The 20,427-nt window shown below is 47.1% G+C and overlaps 1 protein-coding gene across 1 annotated transcript in view; it reads left to right on the top strand.

Annotated features, from left to right (window-relative positions):
• Positions 1-20,427, top strand: part of LOC135386211 (poly(rC)-binding protein 3-like) — a 286,711-nt gene that overhangs the window by 32,935 nt on the left and 233,349 nt on the right. Inside the window, exon 2 of the mRNA XM_064616010.1 lies at positions 9,962-10,012. The gene's annotated coding sequence lies outside the window, so the exon portion shown is untranslated. The remainder of the gene's footprint in view (positions 1-9,961; positions 10,013-20,427) is intronic.

The following is a 20,427-nucleotide window of genomic DNA, read 5'->3' as shown; positions in this document are numbered from 1 at the left end:
TAATTCGCGCGTTTGTCAGTTATCCTCCTGTACAATAGGCTGGTCCCACGCTTGGCCTTGCTTGTCAATACACGGCCCCTTCGTCACAAAACGGTTCCTATTCATATTGCCGGGGCAATCCCCGGGGGATTAGGTACAAGATAATCCCGCCATTTATTTCATTGGTCACCAAAGCAATAAACACGCGTCAGAAGTTGAAGGACCCGTGCCGACATACAGGAGGGATTACGAAGTTTTGGGTCAGAACATATCACCAACGTTTACTTGAGTTCACCAAAAATTATGAGACACACGAGACCTTGCAAATAAACGACATGCTTAAGTATGGCGCGTGAAGTTTATTCCTTTCATCTGTACGGCCACGTTCAGAATACGCGTTCCACTTACTGTTAATACTAAAGTACTTTGAAGGGTATCTGAAATACTTCTTAGAGTACTTGGTACTCTATTCAAATTACTTTCTGTTTTGAGTATTTTGTACTCTATTTTAAATGGTTTTCCGCAGTATTTTCTACATGTCTGGCCCTGCACACAACAGATGAGACACCGTGTGTGTGTGTCTCTTTTTCCGTGTATGCATTTGGCAGCTCTACAGTCATGAATCCGTGCCGATGAATACCCCAACTTGCTGTCACACCTCGTTCAAGCCCTTGTTCTGTCTTCTGGTTGGCGAGTAAACGGAGCGAAAACTATCGAAGGAGAAATACGAGCTTCAGACATGTTAAGACATTTGCACCTTCTCGCGTTGTGATTTAATTCATTGGTGATAAACGATTCGAATGAAGCGGCACCTCATCAGGTTTCCTGCCATGCCCTGAGGCCACGTGGGAGAGGCTCTATATTTCAAACAGGCAATTTATTGCGCCTGCTCTTCGAGCACGTTTCGAACGTTCTTTCTTGTACACGTTGTACCTTTTGATGCAAACTGATCATACTATGTTCATGTTACGCAGACTTGTGCCCGTTACCAAAAAAATAGGAACTAAATACCGTTACCCGTTACTTCAGAAAAAAAGTAACTAAATACGTTACTCGTTACCAACATACAAAAGTAACGAGCTCACAGGTAACGAGTTACTTTTTCGTTACCGCCGCATAGTTAAAGGAGCCAACAAACATGCCGTCACTTGCCTTCAACTCATTATTAATGAGAAATTTCACTTCACAAGAAGCTGATACTCGAAATTTACATCAGTGATCTTCGTTCTCTTTCGTGTGATGACATCTGCTGCCGAAGAGGGGGTGATCGGAGGTTATGAAAACACAAGAAAAGACAATGGTTTTCGTACCACCGATCACCAACGGTTCCCACAAACAGACGAGGGGCTGCGTCATAATTTAGGGCTCTCAGAAGCTTAGCAAAGACAAGAAAAGGCTAGAAGTCGAAACGCGTTTTTTTTTTTTTTTTTTTTTTGTAGCCATAGCATAATTGGTACCCATTCTTGGGAAGGGGTGATGGTCGGAGATTACGGAAACAAGAGAAAAGGCAAGGGCTTTCGTTTAAGATGATTCAGCACGTCAACAACACATCCAACGAGGCACTGCAATAATACTTTGAGTCACACGTGGTCGTGGGTCACGCAGGTCCACGCATTGCGCCATACGGAGTGCCGAAATGTGCTCCCTCGCGCAGAAGAAAAGGAACGAGTAACGTCAGTAACGAGTTAGCAATTTTTGTAACTGATTCCGTTACTATTACCATTTTTTAAAAAGTAACTGAATCGTTACTTCGTTACCAAAAAAAAAGTAACCGTTATACCAAGTAACGAGTTAGGCACAACTCTGGACTGTTACGTATGTGTTTCTGAGTACCTTTCATTATATGTATTTTTTTCGCATTTTTTTTTCTCCCGATTAAAAAGAAAGCCACAAAACGCATTCCGTTTTGGAAGCACTCCGGTCAGGTCTTTCTCTATGCGTTCTACGACTTTCCAGTTGACAGATCGCGACCCTTAAAAAAAAATAAATAAAAAATTAATAGTTAGCTAATCGACCTTTTCATATCTGCTTAATTAGTTAGGCACAACGAAAAAATATTGGAGACCCGACTGTTACAAACATTCAGTGTGGTATCATTCGTATTGGTGCATGTCTGTTGGAATACACAGTGTATACACAGTGTGCGTCACACTTAACACACCCGTTACATTTTTAATCACGTGATGGGTTCCGAGTGCGCCACGTCTCCTCTTGGTTTATTTTTCCTCTTATGTAGTCTATTTCGCAATAGTAAACACACCGTCCAACGCATCTATACTTCTAACCTTTCCCCCGACCGGCCATCGACTGTCCATCGAACATATACCGCCCGTCCATCTAGCAGCACAATGGCCGTGTTTACAAAATCTCTCATCCTCCTGAGTCGGATCAACCCAATACTATTTTCACTCCCTTCGAAAAAGGAACGGGTGGGCTGGGAATTCAACGAGCGTTGAAATACCTTTCTCAGGAATCGACCCGCCGTTCCCGATATCTGTTCCTCCTTCCCCAAAAACGCATTTACCGAGGGCATATTTTAGCGGCATACATCCATTTGCGTACCTGGCTCGGACCTAATGCGTACACCACCTAACGACGACGACCTGACCGGATGAATCTATATCGACCGCTAAAAGTGTCGATGGCTTGACAGTTCATCGCTGCTCATCCAGGGCTTGAGAGGAGCTTTTTCCCGCTGGGGGGTCTCGGACTGGAATTGACAGCGAAAACATCTCGTCAGGTTGGTCGACGAAAGCGAGCGTGCGAAGAACGTCTTGTCAAGGTTGAGCGTTGATGTCTGTTGACTCTGTCATTTCTGAGGGAAGCCAGCAACGTGTTGAGAAGACGACGGAGGATATGCGCGAGTGCTGCCGCCCCGTGGTGCCTTCCGACAGTAGCGTCATTTTTGAAGCAGTCTCTGATGCATATACACGTCATTCAAGTCGGGACTGCTATACTTCGGCGCAGCTTGATCTTTGTTATCCTTGCGCCAGATAAACCCAAATCAATCACTTAAGTCGGGGACTGCGATTTTCAAAGTCAAAGTGCTGGTACCTTAGCAGCGTCGTATCTGCTTTCTGTTTCTACTTGCACGGTCTAGGAGAGGTGATAGGCCTGCTGCTTGTACTCTAAATTATGCGTAATGAGTTTCCAGGACGACCAGGCGAGCAAAATTACTACACCGAGCTCGTTAAAGGAGCTGCGAGAGACACCTCCATAAATTCACATGCGCTCTTACGCAAGAAGGATATCGTGTCTGACTTGCTAGCGCGCGAGAGAGAGGTCCTTGGTCTGCACTCCTTCTAGAAACCCCCCAACTCATTCAGACATTCTGTAACCGAATGAGTGACGTTGATGGCCACCCCGTGACACGTAGAGAGTACGCCGCAAGTGACGCCGTGTCGTGTACGTGTGGCGCACGAATTTTCAGCGAGAAGCTACGGTGATGCTACGTTTCGTAAATTACATTGCGCACTGACGAGACACCGAAGTTGTGCTTTGCATGGCGCCATCTTAGGCTGCTTGATGAATGAAGAAGTCTTATTTCACTTCTCCTTTAAAACCGGCCACGGTGTGTCAGTTGGCACACCATCAGTTTGGCGGCGTGGTACAGGTTGCCTAGGTACATCGCCTTGCGCAGGGGACGTTACATACTGAGTGTCGTGTGCTGAGATTGCACAGCACGTTAAAGAACTCGCAGCCGCCGGAAATTAATCACTTGATCGACCACTGACGTCTTTCGTCATCATCTTCGTCTCGCGACTTCAAACTCCGAATGATCATTATTATATTTACAAACCGATCAAAAACTCGCGGCGGCCAACTAATTAATAGCGCGCAAGAGTCCCATGGCACTCTCCCGACGGAAATGCAACTTAAAGTCGTGTCGCCTTCTTGGCACAAGCACTCATCTATGACGGCAATTATGCAATGTAGAGAATAAATTGCCTCTTCTCTCCTTCGCTTCTTGATGTTGTGTGTGTGCGCGCGCGCGCGCGTGTGTGAGGAAAGCCTAGCCGCGTGCAAATTCCCGTGTCTGGGTTGGAGCACGAGTGACTCGGGCCGTTGTTGACCTCCCCGCGTTGTAAAGGCCGCCGCCGCCGCCTCGCGTGTGCCTCGTCAGTCTGGAAAGCGCGGCGTGCTGTTCGCATGTCGAGCGTGTTCAAGCGTGGATAACCACGCGCGCCGTGCATGTCGCCTCTCATACGCTTTACCTCGCGTGAAAAGTGCCGCGTGTAGGACGGATTAGCTAAGAAGCCAAGTATACAGCTATGACCCCCCCCAAAGAGGGATCTTCCGAATGTTAGCAGTGCTGTGGCGTTTTCGTGTCGCGGTCTTGCGGCACCCTGCTGTATTTTTGAAGTATTCAGGAACGTACGTGTGGGGGGGTTTTGAGCTGGGGGCTCGAAAATGTCACACAAGATGTGATAGAGGAGGAAAAAAAAAGATGGGGGCGTAAGTCACGACGAAGTCAGACTGGCTACCACAGGCCACCTAGCCGCAGTTAGCTGGGACAAAAAAGTAACAAAACCCAGTAGTTTGGGGGGGGGGGGAGACAAACATCGCGAATTAGTGGGAACACTTGTCACAAAGGAGGGACCAGAAATGCTCACAAAATGTCAACCAGGTGCGTTTCTTCAAGGAAGCGTAGGAGCGCTCTCAATGCAGTCGCTTGATGATTGAATGGCTGAGGACCTAGGAGCTTTACAAGGTCAAATGGCCTGGCGATCCTGACTTGCTTCTAGTGTCCTGCGACTGTCTGCATATACTTGGAGCACATGAGGAAGATGTGCTGTGTGTCCTCGATAACATCTCACCCACTGCAGTTTGGAGATGGTGACTTCTCCAATATGTAGAACAAGCCACCGCTGTACGGGACAGACATTGAGCCGGGACCTATGCAGGGGACACGCTGCTTGTCGAAGAAACGACGGCGGTACATGGAAGCGTAGCTCGGGGTCGACCCTGTACAGCAGCGAAGATCGAGCAGATCCTATCAGCCAAGAAGAGTTGCACATTTGTTGTCTCAGTACACGTATCATCCTCTTTGCGTCCTCTTTCGCACACGAGGGTTTGTTTCTGTTCGATTCTCTTTTCGGCGAGGAGTGCGTTTGCGGACAAAATGGTTGATTCAGGCTTACGTTAGGCTCTATTCACACCGCGCAACAGAGTTGTGTTTAACTCGTTACAAGTAACTCGTTACTTGGTAACGGTTACTTTTTTTGGTAACGAAGTAACGATTCAGTTACTTTTAAAAAAATGGTAATAGTAACGGAATCAGTTACAAAAATTGGTAACCCGTTACTGACGTTACTCGTTCCTTTTCTTCAGCGCGGGAGAGCACATTTCGGCACTCCGTGTGGCGCAATGCGTGGACCTGCGTGACCCACGACCACGTGTGACTCAAAGTATTATTGCAGTCCCTCGTTGGATGTGTTGTTGACGTGCTGAATCGTCTTAAACGAAGGCCCGTGTCTTTTCTCTTGTTTCCGTAATCTCTGACCATCACTCCTTCCCGAGGACGGGTACCAATTGTGCTATGGCCACAAAAAACGCGTTTCGACTTCTAGGCTTTTCTTGTCTTTGCTAAGCTTCTGAGAGCCCTAAATTATGACGCAGCCCCTCGTCTGTTTTTGGGAACCGTTGGTGATCGGTGGCACGAAAACCGGTGTCTTTTCTTGTGTTTTCATAATCTCCGATCACCCCCACTTCGGCAGCAGATGTCATCACACGAAAGAAAACGAAGATCACTGATGTAAATTTCGAGTATCAGCTTATTGTAAAGTGCAGTTTCTCATTAATAATGAGTTGAAGGCAAGTGACGGCATGTTTGTTGGCTCCTTTAACTATGCGGCGGTAACGAAAAAGTAACTCGTTACCTGTGAGTAACGAGAACTCGTTACTTTTGTATGTTGGTAACGAGTAACGTATTTAGTTACTTTTTTCTGAAGTAACGGGTAACGGTATTTAGTTCCTATTTTTTGGTAGCGGGCACAAGTCTGCCGCGCAACGTTTAAGCAGCAACTTAAGCTGCAACGTTTCTCCAGCAGCAGTTCCGCGCAATTAAAGTTGCAATGAAGTGGGTTCCTTCCTTCGGCGCGACGTCGTAACTGCCTTCGCCTGTCTCCGACGCATGGTAACTGCAAGTTTGCACGCTGCTACACTGTTGTGTTCATTGAAGAACTCTCTCTCTCCTTCAATAGAATTTTTCCATCTGAAATTTTTCACTGCCCGACGTGTTCCCAAAATATTTGATTATCCAAATTTTGAGCTTTTAACCGCACCGTCTTCCGTATGCGGTGTTCATGTATAAGACTGAGCAAAACTACGATTTCCTAAAAGTTTATTAACTGCCGTATCTTTGCGTTTGTTCAAGTGAACTGCAAATAAGATTGGCAGTTCGCCATGAGGTAACGCGAAAACACACTGTTGTCACGGAATGTTTTACCTATAGTCGTGTTTAACTTAAGAAGAAAAGAAATCTAGTCCCTCAGCTCTCAAAATATTAGCGACGTCACTCTCCCTCCTCCGCCTGATAATGTAATCCATCATACTCACTCTGCTTCCGTATTGGCTGTTAAGACTGGCTGCATGACACTACGCGAGCCCTCCCCCATGGGTGCGCTGCAGTACTTCTCCTGGCGCGCAGTATTGTCTCCTTATGTCCAACGGCGTGTGTAGATGACGGACTAGATTTCTTTTCCGTCTTAAGTTGAACACGACTACAATCTACTACTGTAGGAATTGGCATGCTTCCCGCGTCTTCACATCTAACACTCGCGAAGGCTGTGCCGGCAGAGGGAGCTTCTCGTAGGAAGTTACCAGAGCCCCCTATAAACGGCTCTGGAAGTTACGTGCGGAAACCACCCGTAGTGATTGGACGTATCCCGCGGAGAATCCAAGTGATTGACACGTTGCGCCTGGCGGTTGTCGGTAGAATTCCTCCTGCAACTACTGCAACCGAGTTTAGCCATCATAGCTTTACTGTTCACTGCTCCACTCTGCGCAGCCTGGTAGTTGGGCACCACTAAAGTTGCGCAGTGTGAATAAGCCCTTCGATGGTTAGCCAGGGGCGGGATCGGATCCCTCCGCCGGCTGTACTATGAGAGGCTTTTCCGGCTGGGTGTCGACACAGTGTATCGGCACAGTTCCCACTGAGCACTTTATTTCTGAGTTACGATCAAGTGAAGGGTGTCATGAAGGGTGTCTAATCATGATTACGTGTTCTTTGGGACGAAAACTCACTATCTTAAACGTGGAACTGGCGTCTCATTTTGATCTTAGAGTTGTTGCACTCTAAGCTTACGTGCTGATGCCATATGCAAAATTTCATTTCGCAGACCGTCGTAGTGTTTTTTGCGATAATCTAGAACAGCGAACGTCCAGTTTCACGATGACGTGAGCATGAGTGACGTACAGCATCTTGAAATGATTAGATTTGAATTGAATACGCTAAGCAAGTATGTCCGCGCACCCCCCAAGTTTCCCTCTCTCCCCACTTGTCCGCGGAGAGATGTCATTGGTTAATCTCCCATATAAGGCGCGGGGGGGGGGGGGGTTATTTCAAGGTGATGCGCCCATGGACCCATTCTGGTATACGAATACCCTCTTAATGCTGCCTCGTGATTGGACAGTCACTTCGTCACGTGGTCTCTCTAGACTTTACCCTCTCGCCTTCGAAGAGACAAACTGTCACAGCGAATATTTTACACAGTGACTCTGGGCATGGTAAGAAAGCATATGGCAGAGTTTGTTTAGCTTGGGTTCAAACAGGTTCAAAGGTAGGGTGCTGCCACGTAGTGTCGCGCGGTGTCACCGGCGCCATATTTGAGCAGCCGCACATATGGTGGTATACCGAGAAGACTGCGACACATTGCCACAAGCAACGGATTTTTATCTAATGATCGATTAAATAACACTCAAATAGGAGGCGAAATATAGTGGCATACTCTGAGGAGGATAATAAGGAGACGGGAGCGACCCCTGTCATTTGTCCTTTTCCCCCCTATTTTTCTTCCCTCAGGGGGCTTTGTTAAACTATTTCTGGGGAAATCAATTACTCCACCCACTCCTTGTACCGACCACAATGGAACACTTGGAATTCGGGTCAAAGCAAAGAAAGGAGACTGTGGCTATTAAGGGAGCCAGGAACTACCTATATAGCGAGAATGGCGGGAGGCCCTGTCGTCTTTTCTGAGGCGATTCCAAGTATTTTGTTTCCAAGTGTTCTGTTATTCTCGCAATCAAAGGTAACGTATAAGCGTCACAAAAGGCTGTAACGTATAAGTGTCACCAAAGGCTGTAACGCGTATTCATAATTTTGCCCGTTTGGGTCTTGATAAGGCATATGTAAAAAGCATACAAGAAGTTGTGACGTGCGTCTGAACTATTTTAATCGGAAGCAGCTCCCGAGTGTTCCTCATGTGACAGTCTTGTAGACTGTGCTCGAGATTGCCGGACGAAACAATCATTTTTCTTCTTCTTCTTCTTCTTTTTTTTTTTTTTTTTGTCTGAGATTTTCGCTTGCGTTGCTCTCCAAGTTGGAATGTGTACCCGATTTAATACGACTGGTGCGTAGGAACACAGCACGGCAGAATGGGTCTCTTAACTTGGATAGAATGGTTCGCAAAACATGCTGTGAAATGAAAGAAAACACGAGACAGAAATATTTTTCAAAAGCTTATGGAGAATTCAACGAGTTGGCGGGGAGCGACTTTTTGAGCCCCACGGCGAATAAAGTATGTTTCACGTGTTGATCTAGAACGGATTCGTGTGACTCGCGGCCTTTTTTTTTCGATTGTCTCGCTCCACGACGGGGCCCTCTTTCTTGCTCCGCCGCGAACGCTTGAATTCAACAGGAACTCCGAAGCGCCGTCGTCACTTCCGCACCTTGCGAGGCAAAGAAAAAGCCAGCTCCCTGTTTTTGCCTTTTACTTACTGCGGCAAGCGTCAGTGTCATGTCGCTCGTTCCAGTCAACATCAAGCCGACGTTGTCAACTTCTGTTAGATATCCACCCCAAGTTGGCATTTCCGGCCTCGTGTCGCTTCTTTCGGTCAACATCGAGCCGGCATTGCCAACTTCAGTGCGATATCCGCCGCAAGTTGTCATTGTCGGCTCGATGTCGCTTTTTTCGGTCAACATCGAGCCGGCATTGCCAACTTCAGTGCGATATCCGCCGCAAGTTGTCATTGTCGGCCTCGTGTCGCTTCTTTCGGCCAACATCGAGCCGACATTGCCAACTTCAGTGCGATATCGGTCGAAAGTTGGCATTGTCGGCTCGATGTCGCCTTTTTTCGGTCAACATCGAGCCGGCATTGCCAACTTCAGTGCGATATCCGCCGCAAGTTGTCATTGTCGGCCTCGTGTCGCTTCTTTCGGCCAACATCCAGCCGACATTGCCAACTTCAGTGCGATATCGGTCGAAAGTTGGCATTGTCGGCTCGATGTCGCTTTTTTTCGGTCAACATCGAGCCGGCATTGCCAACTTCAGTGCGATATCCGCCGCAAGTTGTCATTGTCGGCCTCGTGTCGCTTCTTTCGGCCAACATCGAGCCGACATTGCCAACTTCAGTGCGATATCGATCGAAAGTTGGCATTGTCGGCTCGATGTCGACTTTTTTCGGTAAGCATAGAGCCGACATTGCATATCGGCCACAAGTTGGCAACGTCGGGAACATATCCAGCCGACATCCCCAACCTCTTGTGGACATCGGCCCGATATCTGCTGCAGTCTCGGTTACCACTTAATTACTTGCGGCAAGCTCATAGCTACAGAGCTATTGTTTTTCGCTGGTGAATTCAGCTTCCGTCCTTCCGTGCTTGTTTCTATATTGCTCCGCAACGGATGCTCGCCGCAGAGCGACCAGTGGAGTACGCCATTACGCTGTCGCGCATGATCTACTACGAAGGCCATGATGGCACATCTGTGCATGTAGTTTGCGGGGCTCTTCATAATGACAGTGTTTTCCTTTCTCATTACAGGCGTTCATCTAGCAAACCACGACGACTGGGGCAGCACAGAAGACATCAACGGTAAGACTCTTTTATCTGTCTTGTAGCACGCCCTGTACACCAAGCTGGGGTGCATGTACGGAAACGTGTCTGTGGGAGGCGGTATCACGCGTAACAGTTGAGACAACCTCAAAGTTTATACGTGTGAGATGTGACCACGTTCTGTTGCGTGGTCAATGAATAATCGCGAGGCTCTAACCGCATTGCGCAATGACTTTTTGTGCCGTACTATTCGGATAAATATAGTGTTAAAGCACGCGGAGCTCCTGTTTTTATTGGTCGAGGGAGGGCGCTTTTTGTATCCGGGCGGGTCTTGCCCAACGACCCCTCTAGCACTTTGCACTCCCCGACGTACTCACGCACCCTCTAGCATCTCCGCCCTTCATCCGTATTCTCTTTTTTTAATATAGTCTTGACGATGCTCACTTTTCTGTGGCCAACAACGGTGAGCCGATTAAGACATTACCCCCTCCTCCTCCTCCCCTGTAACCAGGGTGTTTTTCAAGGAAACGCGCGCATATTGCTGCCAGCAGCGCCACTCGACGGTGAAGCTCGACACTGCGATGCTCGGAATCCTATTCGTTTCCGCGCAACGTCGTGGTGCGGATTGTCCGCAGTGGGCTGAAATACGAGTAACACCCAGTTTCCGCCCCCAGCCTTCGCGGTGTTACCTCCCGTTAATCAGCCCCCCCCCCCCATGTCACGATTTATCTGTTGTGTTTACCTCACGTTGTGTTCATGCGCGGCGCTGACGCAGAACCATCAATCATCATCATCGTCACCTCACGTTGTTGCCTGTTGCCACCACAGATCACTCATCTTCGTCAGGTAAGACGTATCAAAGCGGTGGTTCTAGGTACTCTCATCCAGTGTAGAAACAGCACGTGATACATGTCTATCGAAACCGTAGAGAGACACGTTCTCTTATCCAGCGCGCAAGCTTTCCTGCGTCTTGGACGTTTTTTTTTTAGCATTTATTTGACGCCTCTGTACACGCAATGCCTTGAGCGACGCAAGAATGACTTACATTGCTCCGCGGGTACGAACAGCGAATTCACCACACAGTTTCGGGTGGGCAACGAAATATGATTAAGTAGTTCCGCTAGCCACATAAACTCAGTCACACTGGCCTCAGTCATAAATATTTCGTCAAAGGCATAACTAACCCGTCTTTTGGCAAGTGTTCAAATGGATGCCGCGCGGCGTTGACAGAACAGGGGATCGTCTGTAAAGCGTTTCAAGTCGTTTCAGACAGATATAAGCAAGAGCGAAGTATATAAGAGTGATACGCGCATCGATATTCTTTCTTTTTTTCTCTGTCTCTTTCTTCTTCTTCTTCGTCGTCGTCGTCGTCTTTTTCTTTTTTTCAATTCCGTTGTCTGACCGCTTTGTGTCCATCGGTGATGTGTTTATCTAGGGTCGATCTTTCAATATCAATACCAATAAACTTCACGGGTTAAACTATTGTCTAAGTAGTGATTCTATTCATTGACTAATTGTCCAAGCGCCACTCTGTTAACACACCACGCGAACCACATGACTTTCCATCATATACCGACGTTAGTCCCAAGCATACAGAACGAGAGATTGGCTATGTCTCTGCTTTACTGAGAACGAAAGACGTCATCCTGAAAAAAAGAAGAAAGAAAAATATGACTTCCGCGCACACCCACTTTCACACTCCACTGATCTGCCGCAATTTTCCCGAAGGAATAATGTACCACGTCACAAAAACGAACAGAGACTGCTAGTGTGCCACTAACTTCATAACAACACTAGACGACAACAAAAGAAGCGAAATAAACAAATAAGAGGTAAGCGATGTACATATCTATATCCGAAGAGCAGAAAGAGAGAGAGAGAAAGCTCCTTCTCCAAAAATCGACGTGGCGAACGAACGCTTATTCCCCAGACGGCGGTCTGCCACCGGCAGATAATCTTTCCTTGCGAAGGCAGGTATACGGTAGTATACCGCACTGTGTAGTTATACCTAGCTGCGAATGAAAAAGGCCAGGTGAACTTTTTTTTTTTCTGCCTTTCTTAAGCGTCCGACACTCGCGCTTTTTCTTTTTCCTGCTAATAAAACGAGAGCAAAAGAAATGCACAGAGAGTGAGAGAGAGAGAGAGAGAAAAAAGAGCATATTCCTGTGTATCAGGCACGAAGAGCTCGCCAGAAAAGGGGTGGGAGGATGTTTGCAGGACCAACAAACTGATTGCTTCAGGCAATCTGGCCAGACACACACGAGAGTTATCTAAAGGAGGATATAACTCACGGCTGCAGTTCCTTTTTCGTTTCTTGCTCTTTTCTTTTTTATCCCCTCGCCGGTGTTTGTCATATTCACATTCACATGCATGCAATCTCTAGAAGACGTCGGATATTCTGGTCGTAGGGAGCGCGTTCTGCGATGTGTCTCGGAACGTCTGGCAGATTCAAAATCATCCTCAGTTCCGGCAGAGCAGTGGCTACGAGAACGGGGACGCTAGATTTCGAAGGACAACTATACTGCATATCTGCGTATCTACTCGTGCATGGCGTTGCGTTTGTGCCGCTGGGTGGTGCTGCACTCGTAAACATACCCTCCTTTTCTTTTATCGGTATTGTGTACGAACAGGAAGCTTCTGTTGTAATAAAGTCGTGGAGATGGAACAGAAACGGCTCTGTTTGCAGTGTCGTTGCGAGTCGATTAGGACTGCTATGGCAAGAAACGAAAATGGCAGAACTGGAAGAAACTGGCGACAACATTTAAAGGTACTATAAAGCAATCGATGTCGAACCTATGCAAACAGCCTGACGTGAGAGTGCTAGATTCAAAAGTTCAGCACAACAAGTAATATGCGAAGGAGTTTACTCCAAGTATTTTTAATTGGTAAATAAAAACGCAGTCAAGAATGTCGGAGCGACGCCTGGTGGGAAGAAGTCCTCAATTTGTCAAGCAACCCTGTAAACAAGGAGACCGATAAACAGATGGCTTTCCTGTTAGGATTTTGAAATACTACCTTTTGAGAAAATGTAATTTGTGTGAAAGAAAATAAACAAAAGCCGAATCTTGCACTCAGTAGCTAAACGTCTATACCTGAGCCTTGTTTCAGCACCGTGGCGCTGCTATCGTACGTCGCTGTTTGGCCCAGAGTCGTGCGCATGAGACATTTTTGCCGCCGTACTTGGCGGAGTTGACGTTTTGTCGGTCTGCTTCGTCACAGTGTTGCCAGTAGATTTAAATTTGCATTTTCTCGGGAGCTATAAAGTGTATGTGAGAAAATTCTGCCGCATTTTACTCCTGAGGACGTAGACAATTCGGGGCACACAAAACATAGGTTTGCACCTCGACTGCTTTATAGTACCTTTAAGGGCAAAGACAGATGCCATCTGAGAAGCAGAGGCTATAAGCAGCAAAAGCAGAGTCGCGGTTATATATGCAGGCGTAGAATGATTGATGATCGCTTTATTGACGATAACAGACTGATTGATTAATGACGGATGAACGTACACACGAGACGCCTATGGGCGTCTGCGACGCTACGGGAATCGTTGATGTTATCACCTCAGCGCCGTTTTACGCTTGCAGAAGCCTCACCAGTTCAGTTCAGTGTGTCTCACGCAACAGGAGGTACCTGTGCCGCTTTCGCAGGTCACCAAGCTCCTGGCGTCTTATAGACCGGGTCGGGACGTCTAGCTTTTGCAATACCGACTGACATGACCAACGACATGGCTCAGTGGATACAGTATTCGATAATGGGTGGTAGTCGAAGGTCATGCTGAGGATGGTGATGTGTTCAAATCCTATCACCGGCTCTGCTGCCCTAGGTTTTCGCTGGGTTTCCCCAACAGACTTTGCAAACGAAGTTTTGCATCGAACGCAGTTCACAAGTGTAACGACAACTGTGCAATGAGCACCAGTTCCCCCTTAAGTCGGCCGAGGACGCATACTACCTGCTGTCTCACACTCATTCCTGACGTATTATCTCCATCTGTCCACGTGTTTACGCCGATCGTAGGTACAGTTGAATTCGCGGACAAACACGGAATAAAAACAGTGATCAGAGCGCGGAAAATTTCTCCATCTTTGACCATTGTTGCCAAACGCGTTCAAGTGCAATAGCTTTATATAGGGATGGGCATCGCAAGCAGTAACTTTTTGGCGAATCTCTCGTTGAAATGCTATTAAATTTTTATTGAAAACCTTTTAATGTGATGTGCCCCGCAACCCACGTAACGTCTCCGATAACACGGTACGCTATTCCTCAAGGAGATACGAATACGCGGTACGCTAGCGAAGCTCCGATAGCGTCGCGCAGACCAGCTCGCGTGGCTCAGTGGTTAGCGTGCTGGCGCCATGTCACGTCGAGACTGGGAGGTGCCCGGGTTCGAATCCCGGTGCCGGCTGTGCTGTGCGGGGTTTTTCTCAGACGCTTTCAGACATATGCCGGCACAGTTTCCTCAGAAGTCGGCCCAGGACGCATATTCCCCCAGGGCGTCAGTCGTGACGTTGCCCACCGCCGTGAGGCCGACAGCGGCGAGCTCTTTGATCACCACCAAGCGTCGCGCATGCGCCATGAGACCAACGCCGTAGCGGTTGCCGTATCGAAGATGCAAAAACAGTATACTAAAAGTATGTGTAGTGGATAGACAATTTCAACATACCTGAAACACAGCTTGGGGATTGACGTGACTGTGGCACTGTCACGTGGTCATATAAAGCCACGTACGTACCTTTTTTTTCTTTTGTTTGTTTCCTGTTATTTTTTTTATCCACGCATTTTTATCGCCCGTGGACACAAATTATGAAGTAAATTTAAACTGATCTTGTTCATTTCCACGAGGGCAAGTATCTCTCAAAATTCCAAGACGAAGAAGACAGTGGTCGAGACGCCAGCTGGGCTACATTTTCTCTCTCTCTCTCTCTCTGTCTCTCTCACTCTTCACGGTCCGCTAGGCGGCGTCACCGCGGCGCAGGCCGCACTGTGGCAGCCGCCGTTCTTCGTGTATTAGGGATAAGCAAACCAATCATGTCTCTTACTGCTACATGCGGAGGGGACAAGAAGGTCTCATTGAGCGCGCCATCGATATTGCCAATAGTAGTTCAATCAATGCAGCGCCCTCCGTCGGCTGCTCTCGCTTTTCTCATTTCCTCCCCTTCGACTGTGTGTCGAGATGGAATGAATGTGCGCGGTGGGGACGGATAAAGAAGCAGTGGACCAGTGCTCGTCGTGGCCGAGATGTGGCGCTCGAGAGAAAATTAATATTGACCAGTATGTTTCGTTGACGTTTTCTTTTTCTCTTTTGGTAGGCACTGAAAACGGGAGCGATGTAGTTTCTGCACTGAGCGCACTTGTGTGATACGCCAAGGCCTCGTCTCAGTTGTTGTGACGTACCGGTGTGCTGACTTTTAGAGGGGCACTAAAATGCTAGCTCAAGTTGACTTCAAAAATACGTTACACGCCATGTTAATTTCACAGTTGTCGTAATTCAGAACTTCGATTCCGTTACGAAGCTACAGTCAGAATTATACCGGACTCTTTCTTGCCTCGGCACTACGCAGTGAACGCCGCTTCAGCTCGTGCATCGGGTATACATCGGGTGCCTTTATAATCCATGCGGCGCGTGAACGCACCTGCAACGCCATGGAGCAGTTCCGGGGGAAGACATAGCGCGACTTACGAAGCACGCGGGTGTTGCTCTCCGAAGGCCGTGAAGATAATTATTCTCACTAGAACATTTAGGATTAATGTTGTGGGCTACAATACAGTAAATCGATATTTAAAAATGCAGCAATGCGCATCATGCCACGCATGTACACGACGCTATACGACAAGACCCGTTCCAAATCCACACGCACACGATAGGCGTGCGCGCGCTTCTCCTGCTGTATGATTGGATGTCGGATGCCGTCAATCATGCTTCCTGAGGATCCTATTCGTTGCCTCCAAAGACGGCTCACCAGCTTGCGTGGCTCAGTGGTTAGCGCGTGCTGGCCATGTCACGTCGAGACTGGGGAGGTACCAGGGTTCGAATCCTGGTGCTGGCTATGCTGTGCTGTACTGTGCTGTACTATCTGGGTTTTCTTCAGACGCTTTCAGAGATGTGCCGAAACAGTTCCCTTAGAAGTCGGCCCAGGACGTACATTTCCGCCAGGGCGTCAGTCGTGACGTTGCCCAGCTCTGTGAGGCCGACAACGGCTCACCCTTTCACCACCACCACCACCATCATCATCATCATCATCAAAGACGGCTCTGTTTTCATCGCGCTTTTCTTCTAAACGGTAGCGCTGTGTGAACTATAGTTTTGCATGCACTATACGAATTGAAAAAATCTCGGAGTGTGCCGCCTCCCAGGTCCAAAAAGTAGACGCCGACGCTGCAAAGGTCGCACTTCGCAAAACGATTGAAGAACAGAAGCGGTCGTTTCGAACTTGTTTGATGCGGATCCTTGAGTTTGAGTTTGATTATAGAAAAAAAAACAAAAAAAAACGGAAGATATTGAATTCGTCACTGAACAATTCTGCTACTCCCACAAAGGAAATGAAATGAATGAAAGGAGAATGAAAACTGAAAAGATGAAAAGGTAAAAATAGAAAGACCTTTTCCTTAGACCGGATCCTTATTAGTGTCCTTTCGAATATATTTAGAGCTTAGAGGCACGCTGTTGCAGATTATGTGTTGTCCGAGTATTACAGGTTATATATTTAGCCTTTGCATGTCACGTAACTGGTTGCGTCGCAATATTTAACTCATTTAATCTAAAGAACGCCGGGCGTTGCAGTACAACTTTTCTACGTACAACGTTCGAAACACTACGTTGACTTCTAGGAAGGGAGTTGCCTCAGGACAGAAGCCGCCGATATTTCGAACAGAGACTGTTCTTCTTCTGGGCACCGTCCTCATCATTGGCATGGTATTTAAAGGGTTAGGTGTGACGTGTTTAAAGGTTCATGCGAATTGTGGGTCAACAGCCCGGAGGGAAGAAAGGTCCGTACGGGTTTTTACGGCGGGAGTGAATGGCTGCTTTGTTAGAGTGTGGAGGGGATTATGTCAACGTAGTGATCTAGGCTACAGACCGGTTGCAGAAAAATGGAAGGTTGGAAGGTTGACTTCTGATGTTTAAATATAGAGAAAAGAAGAGGCACCGGCTATGCCGTTCGTAGCTTCAACGCGACTTTAGGAAAGCACATCACAGCTTATATTGTGCTTCACTGTAGTTGACACGCTTCGCCTTCTCCAACTGTGCAAAGACACGAGACAAAGCCGGGCATGGTTACAATGTAGCAATTCCAGTCCTGCCAGCGATGAAAGCTCCATCTAGCGCATGCTTTCCCCGAGGCCTTTCTGTGCGCGAACATTCCTTTTCTCCTCCTTTCTTTCTTTTTCTGTTTTGTATGTGAGGATTATGAGAGAGAGAGAGGATTTATTTTCTCTGTCGCTGTTCGGGAGCTCGATCAGCAACCTTCTTAATCTAAGAGGATTATCTCACCTTTGCGGAGTGATAACGGGAGATCATTATCCGGATGCGCCAAAGTAGAACTCATTGTTGGTCGGATAGGAGATGAATCCAATTGTGTCCCGCTGGTCTGGCATGTGCCTTACTACCATCACTGCTCGCTCTCACGCCCACGCGTGATTGCCGTACTTTCGTGCGTTGTTATTTAGTGAGTACGTAGTTATTGTTGCTAGTACACATGTAACTATTTCCGTATACAGTCAACCCTGGATTTATGAACACCCTCGGTTCCCGGAAAAATCGTTCATAAATCGAGGGGTTCATAAATCGAAAATTCTGTACGATCGAGCTGACGAAACAGTATCTGCGAGTTGGGATTGTGTTTATAATGCAATATATATTGTAATTTTGCTTTCGACCATGCCTTCTGCTTTACACTTTGTCGTCCTTAATGCGTCCCAGGAAAACCCGTTTGTTGTTCGGATTTCGATGGGTTAAAAACCGAGGGTACAATTCCAGGAAAAAAGTTCGTCCGTTCCGGCATCATTCATAAGACCACGGAATAGTTCATCTGAAGATATTTGTTGACCTCGGAACGATCCGTTCATAAATTGAGGGCAAAAAACGCAGGGCAAGTCCTAGTTGGTTCCCAGAAATTCCATTCATTATTCGAATATCGAGGTTCATAAAACGAGGGGGAAATGCATGTAAAAATTTTGGTTCCTCGTGCTCCTGTTCATAAAACGAGGGAATTCATAAATCGAAGGTTCATAAATGGAGGGTTGACTGTATTTGTGTCTACTATGGCGTACTTATGTACGTTAGTGATTTCGTTTAGTAGTGTTTTCGGAGTCGAGTTCCGGGAGCTATCCGGTACTGCGAAGGCCCCAAGGAATGTCAGTTAAGCGTGACAGACGTTTAGTCACATCGATGTGAAGCTGCATTCCAAGTGTTACAGCGAAAGGGTATACGCGTAAAAATCCGACACCGCGAACACCGAAAGTCATCCCACTGCGACATTATGGCAACTAAGGAGTGAGCCGCACGCTAGACAGGTCACGTGCTTACGAGAACCAATAAGGGTGCTCGAGGCTCTTGCTCCTCTGACGCCAAAGGCTTGATGCGGAGGAGTCCCTGTATCTCACTCACTACGACACGTAAAAAAATAAATAAAACGAAAGATCTCGCTACCCTTGCGTAGATTAGAATGCACTTACGACGCACAGAACCGCATCTATTAAAGCATTTAAGTGTGTCGATATACGGCAGCGCCATCTATCCCATAGGAAGCACGATTGGTACGCTATCCTGGCTCCTAGAAAGAATCACCGACACGCTAAGAATAAACCAGAAGCGTAAATTCGAGTGCAGTTACAGTTTCTACTTCCATGAATTGCAGTTACACACCATTTTATACCCCTGTCACACAGACAGTCTTCAATTATGATTGAAACCAATGACCGTTGAACTAAAGTCCTTCGATCGCTCTTTGAGAAGTAGCGACAACCCTTGCGGCGCCGACAGGGAGCGTTCGTTGGTCGAAGGTGCTCACGTGGTAGTTTTGCGCCACTTCCGCCGTGTCGCTTTGCTTCCGTCCGCCATGATCTTCCCAAGTTCGCTCCTTGCTCAGTTCGTGCTCTTTGCGCGTAGTTTTTGAAGGCCGAACTATCGCGTTGAATCGCCTATCATAACCGACTGAAAATGACTGGCTGCTGTGCCTTCGGGTGCAATAGTCGTCCTGAAACAGGACAGGCAATGTTTGCCGTTCCAATGGGGAAAAGCAGTAAAGAAGTAGCAAGGCGGAAGGCGTGGCTGCACAAGATTGGAGGAAAAAACTTCAAGCCAACGAAAAGCACAAGTGTCATAGTCTTCATCCTTGTGACCCAAGCCGCCGTCTCTACTTCTCTGCTGACGTTCCCCACGTGTTAAAGAATTCGAGAAACCATTTATCACACGGCCAACAGATATATACAGGGTGTCCCAGAAAACGTGTCATTGAATTATGATAAAAAAAACTACACCACCTAGAGTCATGCGGTCAACAGCATTTGTTCTTATTAGGTTTTTGTCACCTCCTAATGTGAATGTCATGTACTCCAAGTTTAATTATGTAAATATTTGTGAACTGAACTCGGAAATTTGCCAGGTAAAGGTCACTTTTTTACCTCACCAATATGAAGAGCGTGCCAAATTCACTCAAAATCATGATAATTCACAGTGATATTCACGAGCTATCGCATCGGAAAAAATAGCCGAATATCATGCGTTTCGGAGCACCGGACCATAGCGCGCGATGACTTTTTGAGCGCAATCGCTCTGAGTGCGACGAAATGAGGTTCCGAAGCCAGCCCACAGAGTGATAGTAGAAAAAGTAACAGTTCCTAAAATTGGGAGAGGGAAAGCATTATCCCAGCGAAAGTCGGACGTGATAAGCCGTGCCTGTTAATTTGACTAAATTAGACACGCTCTTCACATTGGTGGGGTAAAAAAGTGACCTTTACTAGGCAAATTTCCGACTTAAGCTCGCAAAAATTTACATAATTAAACTAACGTTACACGACATTCACATGAGGAGGTGGCAAAAACCTCATAAGAACACCTATAGATGGTTAAGATTACCTATGAAGACAACCCGATTGTGACAACCTGACCAGAACAACCTGACATGACAACACGCGCTGAAAAAAAGACCCTTTTCAGGGCCGTTCCAATTAGTCAGCATGAGGCTTGCAGCTGTGTTAGCACGAAATCCAAATTGTGTGTTTTTTCCCTTATATTTGAGGGTGGGAAAATTATAGTAGCCAGGCATAGGGACATTAGTGGGAAAAATTACGGTAAACCGGGGCATTACTTGGAACAGCTACCTCCTTACAAGACGCTGTGCAGAAAATGAAATAAGTTTGGTGTAGTTGAGGTTGAAGTTTGTTTGATTCTGAAAAAAAAAAAAAAAAAGAAACGAACGAAAAGGCTAAGTTGCAATTCCCTAGCAGATGCATTACAG

This window comes from Ornithodoros turicata, chromosome 2, assembly GCF_037126465.1.
Source record: "Ornithodoros turicata isolate Travis chromosome 2, ASM3712646v1, whole genome shotgun sequence".
Taxonomy (NCBI): domain Eukaryota; kingdom Metazoa; phylum Arthropoda; class Arachnida; order Ixodida; family Argasidae; genus Ornithodoros; species Ornithodoros turicata.
Note: the sequence above shows the minus strand (reverse complement) of the source record. Positions and strands in the feature narration are given on the sequence as shown.